A 12,681-nucleotide genomic window follows, 5' to 3' on the forward strand; every position below is an offset into this window, starting at 1 on the left:
TTGATGGGGCTGCCTTTTCGTTGTCGGTGCTTCCAAATGTGCTTTTTTTTTCGTTGTCGGTGCTTCCAAATGTGCTGCTTTTTCGTTGACGGTGCTTCCAAATGTGCTGTCTTTTCGTTTTCGGTGCTTCCAAATGTGCTGCCTTTTCGTTGTCGGTGCTTCCAAATGTGCTGCCTTTACGTTGTCGGTTCTTCCAAATGTGCTGCCATTTCGATGTCGGTGCTTCTACATGTGCTGCCTTTTCGTTGTCGGTGCTTCCAAATGTGCTGCCTTTTCGTTGTCGGTGCTTCCAAATGTGCTGCCTTTTCGTTGGCGGTGCTTCCAAATGTGCTGCCTTTTCGTTGTCGGTGGTTCCAAATGTGCTGCCTTTTCGTTGTCGGTGCTTCTAAATGTGCTGCCTTTACGTTGTTGGTGCTTCCAAATGTCCTGCTTTATCGTTGTCGGTGCTTCCAAATGTGCTGCCTTTTCGTTGTCGGTGCTTCCAAATGTGCTGCCTTTTCGTTGTCGGTGCTTCCAAATGTGCTGCCTTTTCGTTGTCGGTGCTTCCCAATGTGCTGCCTTTTTCGTTGTCGGTGCTTCCAAATGTGCTGCTTTTTCGTTGTCGGTGCTTCCAAATGTGCTGCCTTTTCGTTGTCGGTGCTTCCAAATGTGCTGCCTTTTCGTTGTCGGTGCTTCCAAATGTGCTGCCTTTTCGATGTCGGTGCTTCCAAATGTGCTGCCTTTTCGTTGTCGGTGCTTCCATATGTGCTGCCTTTTCGTTGTCGGTGCTTCCAAATGTGCTGCCTTTTCGTTGTCGGTGCTTCCAAATGTGCTGCCTTTTCGTTGTCGGTGCTTCCAAATGTGCTGCCTTTTCATTGTCGGCGCTTCAAAATGTGTCGCCTTTTCGTTGTCGGTGCTTCCAAATGTGCTGCCTTTTCGATGTCGGTGCTTCCAAATGTGCTGCCTTTTCGTTGTCGGTGCTTCCATATGTGCTGCCTTTGCGTTGTCGGTGCTTCCAAATGTGCTGCCTTTTCGTTGTCGGTGATTCCAAATGTGCTGCCTTTTCGTTGTCGGTGCTTCCAACTGTGCTGCCTTTTCGTTGTCGGCGCTTCCAAATGTGCTGCCTTTTCGTTGTCGGTGCTTCCAAATGTGCTGCCTTTTTGTTGTCGGTGCTTCCAAATGTTCCGCCTTTTCGTTGTCGGTGCTTCCAAATGTGCTGCCTTTTCGTTGTCGGTGCTTCCAAATGTGCTGCCTTTTCGTTATCGGTGCTTCCAAATGTGCTGCCTTTTCGTTGTCGGTGTTTCCAAAAGTGCTGCCTTTTCGTTGTCGGTGCTTCCAAATGTGCTGCCTTTTTGTTGATGGTCCTTCTATTTTTAATGTTGTTTTGACAATTATAATAAATTGTTCTTGATTTGACTAGCGTATTATTCCATACGCAGCATGTATATAAGCGAGTCCTAGACAGCAGGTCGCTCAGTTTGTAACTGACGACGACGGTATACGGATCACCTAGTTTGTTTCTTCTGGTGTATTAATCACGTAATTACCTGTTCTTGCGAACTCGATGGCATCTTTACCGACTTTAAAGTCGAACTCGATGGAGGTTGTACCATCGTCTACGGGAACCTTGACGACAGCTACGACGGAGAAGGAGCAGATTCCGTTGACAACCACGGCGACAACACTGGAGGAGACTTTATCAGACGCGATACCACCAGCAGAAGAGACTTTAATGCCGGTAGTGCTGGCTGTGCAGGAAAACTCGACGAACTTCGTTTCGCCCTCGATGGAGGCTTCAATGGATGCCGAATCGACAACAACTAACGAACATCAGTGCTGTTACTGCGACAAGATTTTCTCAAACAGCAGCAATGCTCGACGACACGAGAGGAGTGAATGTGCCAAGAACCTATATCGTAAAATGTTTGTTTGTGAGAAATGTCATAAGCAGTTTGCTAGAAAAGATAATATGAAAACGCACATTAAGGCATGCAAAGGTCCTGCTGTGCGGCAGAAAGTAAAGGTTTCGGCGCAACAACGATGCATCGATGTGCATAATAGTATGCCTGGAAATGGTACTACTGTTGCAACGCCTGTATCTGGATCGGGTCTGAAAGGCTCGTCTTCATCACCACGGTATCCTTTCAGCTACTGTGATACGTCGTTCGCATTTTCCCATGATGCACGAAGACATGCGTGGAGCAAATGCACGAAGAATCCTTCTCGCATGAAGTTTCGCTGTGATGAGTGCCTTAAATTGTTTACTCGAATTGACAGTTTGCGACATCATGCGAAAAAATGTAAAGGTGGAGTCTGTGCTCCTGCTGAACTACCTGCCGACATTTCGACTCCTCGCTTTAGATTGAAGACTCGTGAGCGTACAAGCAAAAAAACAGATGTGCATAAACCGATTGCTATGACGTCTGAACATGGAACTAAACCTAAGACTGTGTTCGGAGCATTACAAGTGAACGATAATTGCTTCTACTTGGCGCAGTCTGCATTTCGTGGAACGTTGAAAAACTATTATTATCTAAATACGTTCGGTGAGTCGAAGGACATTTGTACTTTTCTTGATGATATCAGACAGGACATAATCAATGAGCTTACTGATGACGTAGCAACAAACGGTCCATTAAAATATAACTTGTGGTTGGACTGTCTATATGGAAAGCCGTATCCGTTAGATGACAAAGTGAAGAAGTGTGCATTCAAGACTTCTGCTGCAGTAATTTACAGTTCTGACGATGTGAAGCAAACTGTTAAAAACGGTATCCAGAAACTCTGTCAAGAAGAGGAGAACTTAGTCTGTAAAGGTTCTGGTTGGACTCTGTCTAGTATAAACCGATTGGAGCTAAGAATTAATCATTTCACACCGCTGCGGAACTAAATGATTGATTATAAATTTGCTGGCTTTCGTAAGTGATCCTGTAGTAGGATAGAAATTATGTAATAAATTTTTTTAAAAGAACTTGTGGTCTTTAATTCCTCGAACCTGTTACTATTATGTTAAATTGTTATATTGAATTTTTTTCATCGTCCAGAATCGTACCATGGACCTAAGTCGATCTAATTTATCAGTACATTGATTGGAAATTTATTTAATAATTTCTGAACTTTTTCCCGAATCTCTAGCAATAAAATTATGAATTACCAATATGTTGGTGTTGATGTCTTATAGGATGATGATGGCAGTAGAGGATTTAAAGCCTCTTTAAGAATGTTGAACATGGTATAATGAAATTATTATATTTTACATCAAAATAAACATTATTGCATCGATCGGGTATCGAACCAACGACTGAAACTGATCGAATCAATATGTAAGTTAATGGGTGATTTTTTTAATGAATTTTGAAATTTTTCCCGCATTTCTAGCATAAAAATTACGGATTTTCAAGATGGCGCTCAAATTTCAAGATGGCGGGTACCTTAGTAATTATCAATTATTACTGCACTCTAGCGGGTAAGAATTAAACTAACATGGCGTCAGTGCACTCTCGCCGACGATAACAAGATGATGATGGCTACCAGCAGACGAAGACAAGATGGCGGACATGACGTCATACCAGCTGACGATATATACCTTGATATTGGTGGTAGGTTAGTCTGTAGGTGACTTCCGTGGTGGAAGGATCGGTCGCTATTTTTATTTTGTTTTTGGACTCGTCGGGTTCGAACCGAGGACTCCGAGCTCCGTGTCGTTATTGTATGTTTTTTAAATATTTTTTATAAAAATTGTATTAATTTAATTTTTTTATAAATTTTAAAAAAAATTTTCATTAAAATCGGATAATAAATTTAAAGATGGCGGGCGTAACGGAAATTGCAACGGTGACGTCATAATCCTATAAATGGCTTAACTGAGGCTTGAGTTAAGGATGCTTAAGCCAGTTTTAGGAATTTTCAGCCGCTGTGATTTTTAAGGAATAAAACGGGAAATTTTCCCTTGAAATGTGAATTTTTCCCTCGAAAACGGGAAATTTTTCTTTAAAACAGGAATTTTTGAGTCATTTTGAGTCATTTTTGAGGTATTTTGAGGAATTTTTGCCGCCATGACGTCACAAATCCAAGATGGCGGTCACCGGCACCGGCACCACCGCCTGGCGCCTGTTTCCGGACCGGCCAATATATACTACTTAAGTTAAACAGTCAGGTACATTTCGTGGTAAGTAAATACAGTAAGTAGCCAAGACGTCAAATATTTCGATACTTGATATACTTTCAAAAAGTCATGTACAATGTCAGATGCGTATGCCAAGCATTTCTAAAAATATTTTTTTTGTCAATATTAGCGAACATTTAAAACAGATCATGTTTGATATATGATGTATAGGCAAAGAATCTCCAAATTAAGAGTTATTTTTGTAGATACTAGGCGAAATTTTTTTTTAAGAACCTGATCAATGTCAGGCTTATAGACCCGGCATCTATGAACTACGAGACCTTACTACAGACTTGACGATGCACATTCGTCAAAAAAAAGGACAATTAATGAAAAGGACGGACATTTGGACGAAAATTCAATTTGATAAAATTTGATGTCTATGCAGGGATACGATTTCATCAGAGGGATACGATCTTATTAGAGGGATACAATCTCAACAGTAGAATACGATACTCTTGAATTGACTATGTGCTTCAAACGAAAATTGTGTACACTTACACAAACAATTAACTAAGTAGGATACGATTTTATCAGTAGGATACGATCACCAATATACAGTAGGCTCCAACAGTTCTGACTGTCTTTGGCTTCATGATATTAGCCGAGTATCGACGAAACATTTATTTTCGTTTGGATATGCTTGGCCTACACATCTGACATTGTACACGATTTGTTTGAAAGGTATATGAAGTGTCGAAATATTACACCTCTTGGCTAATGACTATGTGGCTGACCACCAAATGGACAATCCTGTCAAACCTATTTAACATGTAGAGCCACAGAATGAAGGTGTTTAGCCAACAACTGGATGTGCCTGGTCCCCGACTGGATGTGTCTGGCCACCAACTAGACATTTAGCCTGGCCAACCAGCTGTGGTGTCTGAGAAACTTATCTGACATGCCTGATCTCAGACTGGAGTTGCCTAGCCAACAACTACTGGATGTGCCTGGCCACTGAATAGACGTGTCTGTTCACCAACATTTCGTGTTAACCTGACCAATGTCTCAAAGTACCTAACCACAAACTGGAAATGTCTTACTGAAAACTGAATATGCCTGACCACTAAATACACGCTTGACCACTGAATATACATAGGTACCTGGTCATACACTGGATGCTCCTTGCCACCTACTGGACGTTCCTGACCGTCGAAAACGTGCTGGCCATAAAATGTATGCACCTTGCCACATGAAGGATGTCCATAACCATCGAATACTTGCTTGGCCGCCAAACTTTATGCGTCTTGCCACCTACTGGAAGTGCGTTCCTGGCCAATGAATAAACGTCCCTGGCAACGGACTAGACGTTCCTAGCCAACAACTTGATGTGTCTAGTCAACAACTGGTCCTGCCTGGTTGCTGACTGGGCATGCTAAGCTAATAACTGGAACTGTCGGCCACAAACTGAATGTAGCTGGCCACAGATTACGTGCCAGGCTACTGAATATTCATGCCCAGCTACCAACTGAATGGGTCTTTCCACCTACCAGATGTGCGATTTTGGTCACTAAATGCCTGTATACTAACTGGGCGTACTTTGTAACCAACATGATGTGTTAGTCCAACCAACCGACTGATGTGTCCGCCTAACCTATCTGACGTTTCTTGATAAACAACTGGATGTGACTGGCCAGTGACTTGATGTGTGTGGCCACTTATTGGACGTGCCTGGTCAATCAACTGTCATGTGAAAATGGCCTTTGAAAAATTCGCTTCGCCTTTTAAAAAGATTATATAAATCGAGAAACGTTAGTAATTACCTAGTTTGTAATTGCATAAATTAGGTAATATATATTTTTTACTCGAACATTTCACTTGAATGTTAAGTCCAAATAATTTTTTTGTGTATCGAGCAAGATTCAAACCTGTTACAGGAAGCGATCGTATCAAGAAGTAATTAATGATGGTTTTTTATATTTTTTTATTTTTCCGAAATTCTAGCTTAAAAAATACAAATTTTCAAGATGACGGTCAAGATGGTTTCGACAGTTTTCTGGCGGCTGATGGATGACGAATTTAAGCAATTTTTAGGATTTTTCAATATATTTGTTTAAAACTATATTTTACATAATATAACTCTTTTTTTTATCAAGCAAGAATTGATCGGATTAATTGGAAGCTCTTAGATGAGGATTTTTTGCATCTTTTAGAAATTTCTCCCCGATATTTTATTACATAAATATTTTTAGCTGAAATTATAATTTTTGCATGTAGCACGGATGGAACCAAGTCTGAAATCAATATTTATTTTATAAATGAATATTATGATGAGTTTTAGAATTTTTCAGGTATTTCTAGCTTTTTAATAAAAGATTTTCAAAAATGGTGGATTCCAAGAGGGTGGTTGTGGCGTCATCAAAATGGGCGCCAAGGGCCTGATCATAAACTAAGAGTTGTGGACACGTCCGAACTTGATCGATTCCTCACGACTGGTAAGCAGCCACAAGAAGCCACTACAAATACATCGTCTCAAAAGAATAGCATTGTCCTAGATCATACTTTTATATAATACTAATTATTTATTAATTTTAATTCGTCCGAAATTGATATTTAGCTTACTGAATATGCAAAAAATACTTATTCTCCAAAGATAAACTGTTGTAATTATTTTTATACATCCCATTCTTAAAATATGCAAAAAATATTTAGCACAAAATTTAAAAAAATATATATAGATTTACCAACTTTAAAATTAAAAATAACATTAATATTGAATTATTAATAGCAATTTTATTGAAAGTTTTCTAATTGTAAATCACGCAAACCAAATCATAAGCAAATAAGACAACAAGTGACTGTCAGCACCAAGTGTAAGTGGGAGGACGGAGTGTCCTGCAGTTGAGATGCACGTGGTCTGCACAGGAACTACAACGGGCCGCAGAAGACCAGCCCCGAGCACAAGGGCTCCAGCCAGAGGAACTACAGTCGCGGGCCCTACTCCCCGGGGTACGACTTCGAGGACGACTCGCACTCCAAGTACATGAGCGACCACAGCCGGAGCAAGATAGTGAACGAGCGAGACTTCGAGGACCCCGAGGTCAGTTCACTTTCTTCATTCCCTGCAATCAGCAAGTATAGTTTCCACTATTTCCCTTCACTTACTTTGGCTGATTTCTTATATTTGTTCCTGCATGAGGATGGTATTCTTTATATTCCCCTGCAGTTAGCATAGGCTTATCTTGTTTCATTTTACTTATATTCAGCTGGGGCAACTATTGGAAGCTTTGCTCACGTTAAGTTATATCCATAACTTTATTCATCAGTTTTCTTTCTGCAGTCATCCTGGGATTCATTCGTCACTATATAACTTTAGTCAACCGAGACTTGTCTTATCACTCTTCCTTTATATTAGCCTGGACTGGAATAAACCGTTCCCTGCAGTCAGCTGTGACTGGTTTCATACACAAAGATTTTCGTTTACTTGCCATGTTAACAGTTCAAAAGTCTGTACGCAAATGCGATAATGATAACGTGTAACAACTTGACAAACGTCTAGTAACCGAGGTAAACATTAGCAAGTTCATCATACAAAAACAAAAGACAAAATTTCTTAGAATCTCCGGTACGTCAGTCGAAGTAAGCACGTCCTAGATAAAACAACAAAACAGCAAACAAAAGAACGTACACAGCTGCAGTTCTTATCAACTTTGGCAACTTAGAAAGTACTCTTAATGATTTATAATGCCGTATGGTTGTCGTGAAATACAGTGATCGTATCGCTATAATGTGTGTATTATTGTTTAGAAAACAAGATAAACCAACAATAATCTAGCAATTTTGACGTTTTAAGGAGTTTGTCATTAAATCGCGTAACGTTATAAAGAGCTAACACTTTATGTATATAACATTAACCAGTTATATTTTAAAACTACTCGTTAAAATATAATAATTACATTACAGAGTTTTAATATAATGAAACAAAGTTTTGAAATTATTCTTAACTAGTAAAAGCAATTGAATATTCAATACATTTTTATCAAAATGGATGATTGCTGCACAAAATGTCGTTATAAATTATTTTAATAAATATGACTTCTTACATATTTATTTCAAATTTAACAAAACAAATTATAATTAAATACATATATCAATAAATGATCAAAATACTTTCAGTGCTCATTGTTTATATGATGAAACAGATAAATTTATTTTTTCCTCAGCTGTAAAACAGCATGTTTCCTTGGAACATTACATAGATTGCACGGTAGCTTGTTCCCTCAACTCCATAGAAGTAGGTTAATATGATGATATACAGAAAAGCAGTTGAAAAATTGAAAGAAATTAATTCGACTTCCTGATTATATTCGCCAAGATTCTGTCCTCAAGACATAAAAAGACGACGGAGATGAAGCACAGGAAAACACAAAGTGGCAATTTACTATTACAACCCGCAATAAACACGCGATGGCATATGTCCACATTATTATGTATGCTTAAAACTAAAATTAATGTATTATTTAGTAAATCAAATTATAAAAACAATTTATAATTGAGAGGAAGATAAAATTAAATGTTCTTCTATGAAAAAAAAAAATCATATAAGTCAATATATTTGTATTACATGAAAATAACATTTTAGAAATGAAAGTTTCACAATTGTGTTTTTAGACTTAACCTTTGAAAGGACACGTATATCTTTAAAAGTTGAAGAGAAATATAGTAAACATGAGGAGAGCATGTGTCGTGTGCTACGGTGCTGCACCTGTGATGGGATGTCTGGGAGCAGGTTTGCCGAGATGAAGGTGTTCCAAGACGACTTGCAAGCTTCGCTGGCGATATGTGAAACAGGGTAATGGTAGGTATTGTCGCAGGTGCTGAGGAACGAGTTCCGGCGACCGCGCGACATCCTGCTGTCGCTGGTGGCGGAGTTCCTGACCAAGTCGAGCCAGCGCCTGGCCGAGCTGGGTCGCCGCGCCGTGTCTGACGGCAAGACCGTCGAGCTGCTGGACTCGCGCTGCCACGTGGTAACCACCGCCTGCTCACTCCAAGTGTAGCTACTTGCATTATAGTTCATCTCGAAATAAATGTCATTATTTTTGAAGTGAAAACTTTTTTAGCCGCGTAGAGCGATTTTTTCTAGGGGAAAAACTTATGGGTTCGCGTCACCCACATGCTAGTGACGTGTTGCGCCAGAATGGCGAATCGCAGCGGTATACGCATATATACACTAATACATTGTATATACTCGACTGTATCACGTGCGTGTTGGACTCTTTTTTTGGAGAGGTAAAATCTTGTGAGTTCGCATCACCGACATGCTATAGTAGTAGTAAGTGAAGTTAATATGACCACGTGAATACATGACCTAGGTCTGACATCACTGGTAAGTCATAGCTAGGTAATGAATTTTTACGATAATTTTACATACCACTGACATCTGTTGTTACTATAAAATGATGTAAGGATAAATGATATCATGCTGACATCGTACTGATATAATACCAAAATAATTTTCTTACGTGCATTTGTCGTAGAAATTATGTCATATTACACATTTAAAAACAAAGTTTTAAGTTTTCACTTCTGTTGACAGTTCCCATGACTGGCTATTTTTTTATCATTACTTTCACGCCGTATTTGTCACAGTACAGCACCTCAAAAGTAAAAACCAATGTCAAACAAAAGAGAGATTTTTGGGCAGATGAACAGTCTGATAGTTCAATGAATTGTGTAAAAAAAATTTTTTTCAGAAGCAAACATATTTGCTAGTAAAATCCCAAAAAAAAACTGTCAACATTCTGCCAAATTAATACACAAGTCGATGAAAGGTAAAAGAAAATTTTTAACTGATAAATATGTGGAAAACTTTACAATTTTCTAGCATGTTTAGTTCTCTGACCCATAACAAGCCATTTAAACACATAGTCCTAATTGATCTCAAGCAGTAAATTTACCTTAAGTAAATTTAGCCTTAAGTTATATTTATTAATCTATAATATAATAAAACAGTAGTTTTTTTTCTGTCTGTCTGTTTGTACGCGGTGTTCTACAAAACTACTATACGAATTTTAATGGGGTTTTCAAGTTAACTTGAGCGTAGAAGAGAAAGAAATATAAGCTTTATTTAATCAAAATCGGCTCAAGGACAGAAAAGAAATCTTAATTTTATGACATACAATATAATCATTATAAGAAGCCATTTAGTTTTGCTATTGTAAGGAACTAAGTAGAGAGAAAGAAAAAAATACAGATCCTGACAGTTTGTATTGTCGCCATATTTGTTTCAATTTTCAATACCCTTTTTGTATATTACAATTTAAATTGCAGAAAAAAAAATCATGTTTCATAGACACATAAATAGTGAGTGTGTGTCATTTCCGTATGTCCACGAGGTCTCGCCGCGTCAATATTCTCCTTGGGGCGAACCCATCCGCTTAGTTAAATAAAATAAACAGCTTTTATCGTTGAATGATTTATTTCATGACAATCTGCTCTCATAAATTCACTAATGAATCACCAACATGTTCGATAACAAGAAATTGTGATATGGCAAAAGTGTTACAAGATTGCTCTCTAATCGTTTGGGATGAATGCACGATGGCGAATAAAAAAAGCATTTGAAGCTGTGGACAGGACACTACGGGACATTAGGCGCGATGAAAGGCCCATGGGGAATGTCATACTGATCTTTTCTGGAGATTTTCGGAAAAATTCTACTAGTTGCAAGTCGAGGGACTAGAGCCGATGAAATCAAAGCTTCACTGAAGAATTTTTACCTCTGGCCTCAAATAAAAAAACTGCAATCAACAATTAACATGAGAGCACAGCTGGGTGGTAATTCTCATGCACAATAATTTTCCGGTGTTCTATTAAAAGTTGGAGAAGGTGCCCTCCCTGAGCAACACGGTCAGGTGACGTTTCCAAAAATACTTGGCAGAGTCGTATCTTCGGAAGACGAACTCATACGTTCGGTATTCGGGGATCTGTCAAACATACAACATTAGGAACATACGTGGTTATGTGAACGTGCCATACTCACTCCAAGAAATGACCAAGATGCTGCAATGAATGAAAATTTTTTAAACGAATTGAATGGGGCTGAAGTGGTTTACACATCGTTTAACAGCGTCCTTAATCAGGATGACGCCACTAATTATCCAGTTGAGTTTTTGAGTTCTCTCACTGCAAGTGGTCTCCCTGTTCACAAAATTGTTCTCAAAGTCGGTGTTCCAATAATGCTTCTGAGGAACCTTACTCCCCCAAAATTGTGCAATGGAACCTGACTTAAAGTAACTGCTCTACAACGAAATATAATCGAAGCTGAGATTCTTACTGGATGTGGCTCAGGGTAAACTGTTTTCATACCACGCATACCGATCATCCCGAATAACTTCCCGTTCGGGTTCAAGCGCACACAGTTTCCAATAGAAGTTTGTTTCGCGATGACAATAAATAAGTCTCAGGGTCAGAGCCTTAAGGCAGTTGGTGTCGACTTAAGGTCTGATTGTTTTTCCCACGGCCAGATGTATGTGGCATGCTCGCGGGTCAATAATGGAGACAATCTTTACATTCTAGCTCAAGACGGGAAAACAGTAAATGTAGTTTACAAAGAAATTTTATGAAGTGTCTTCCTGACATTACATTTGAAAGTAGAAACATATTTACCCCAAATTTAGGTAGTAACATATTTTTATTGCAAAGACTGAAATATAGGTGAGAAAAATTATCATTTGTGAACATAAGAAAACTACTACAACTGTATCAACTGTTATGTTATAATGTTCAAATTTCTAAATGGTGCAAGATAATACAAAATTCCATGCGGAAAAAGTCGTGGGCAGCAGCTACGTATAGTTATAGGTATAGGGCTATGCATGCTGATTTTTCATATACTGCATGGATGCGAACATGTAAGAATAATCTGTCTATCTTACTGTCTGTCTGTTTATACGCGGTGTTCTACACTACTACTATATGAATTTTAATGGGGTCTTACGTATAACAGTCATTACTTAATTATTTGCCTTCAATGCAGTTACCTTATTTCACGTCCAGCGAAGCGGGCGGGTTCAGCTAGTTCAAATAAGGCTGGGTCTTAAATATTATCTCAGTATGAAAAAATTTAATTTATATTTATACTTTATAATCATTTCACTTTTCATAAATTAAGTATGAATGCATATCGTCCCCCATATGCCAGAACCACGAATTAGCATTTTACAAGTTTTGAGAAATTTAGATTTGAATCTTTAAAGCCACTTTAAAATAAGTAAATATAAATCTGAAGTAATGTGTTTATTCACGTGATACAGTGACAATCTAAACAAATGTAATAAGTATTTCGTTGAATGTTAATAATGTCCTCTACCCTGACATTTGAATTTTTTAAAATTAAGTATGACACATTAGTAGTGTGTAATAGCCGGTCCGGGGACTGGCGTCGTCGCATGGATTGAGATTGTCGGTCAGCCATATTGGATTGTGTCGTCACGGTGGCCATCTTGGATGGTTGTGACCTTGACCTTTTACCTTACCTTGACCCCGGCGGCCATTTTGGTCCCGCCATCTTGGATCCGCCATATTGGATGCAGCGT

Source organism: Bacillus rossius, chromosome 6 (genome assembly GCF_032445375.1).
Source record: "Bacillus rossius redtenbacheri isolate Brsri chromosome 6, Brsri_v3, whole genome shotgun sequence".
NCBI lineage: Eukaryota > Metazoa > Arthropoda > Insecta > Phasmatodea > Bacillidae > Bacillus > Bacillus rossius.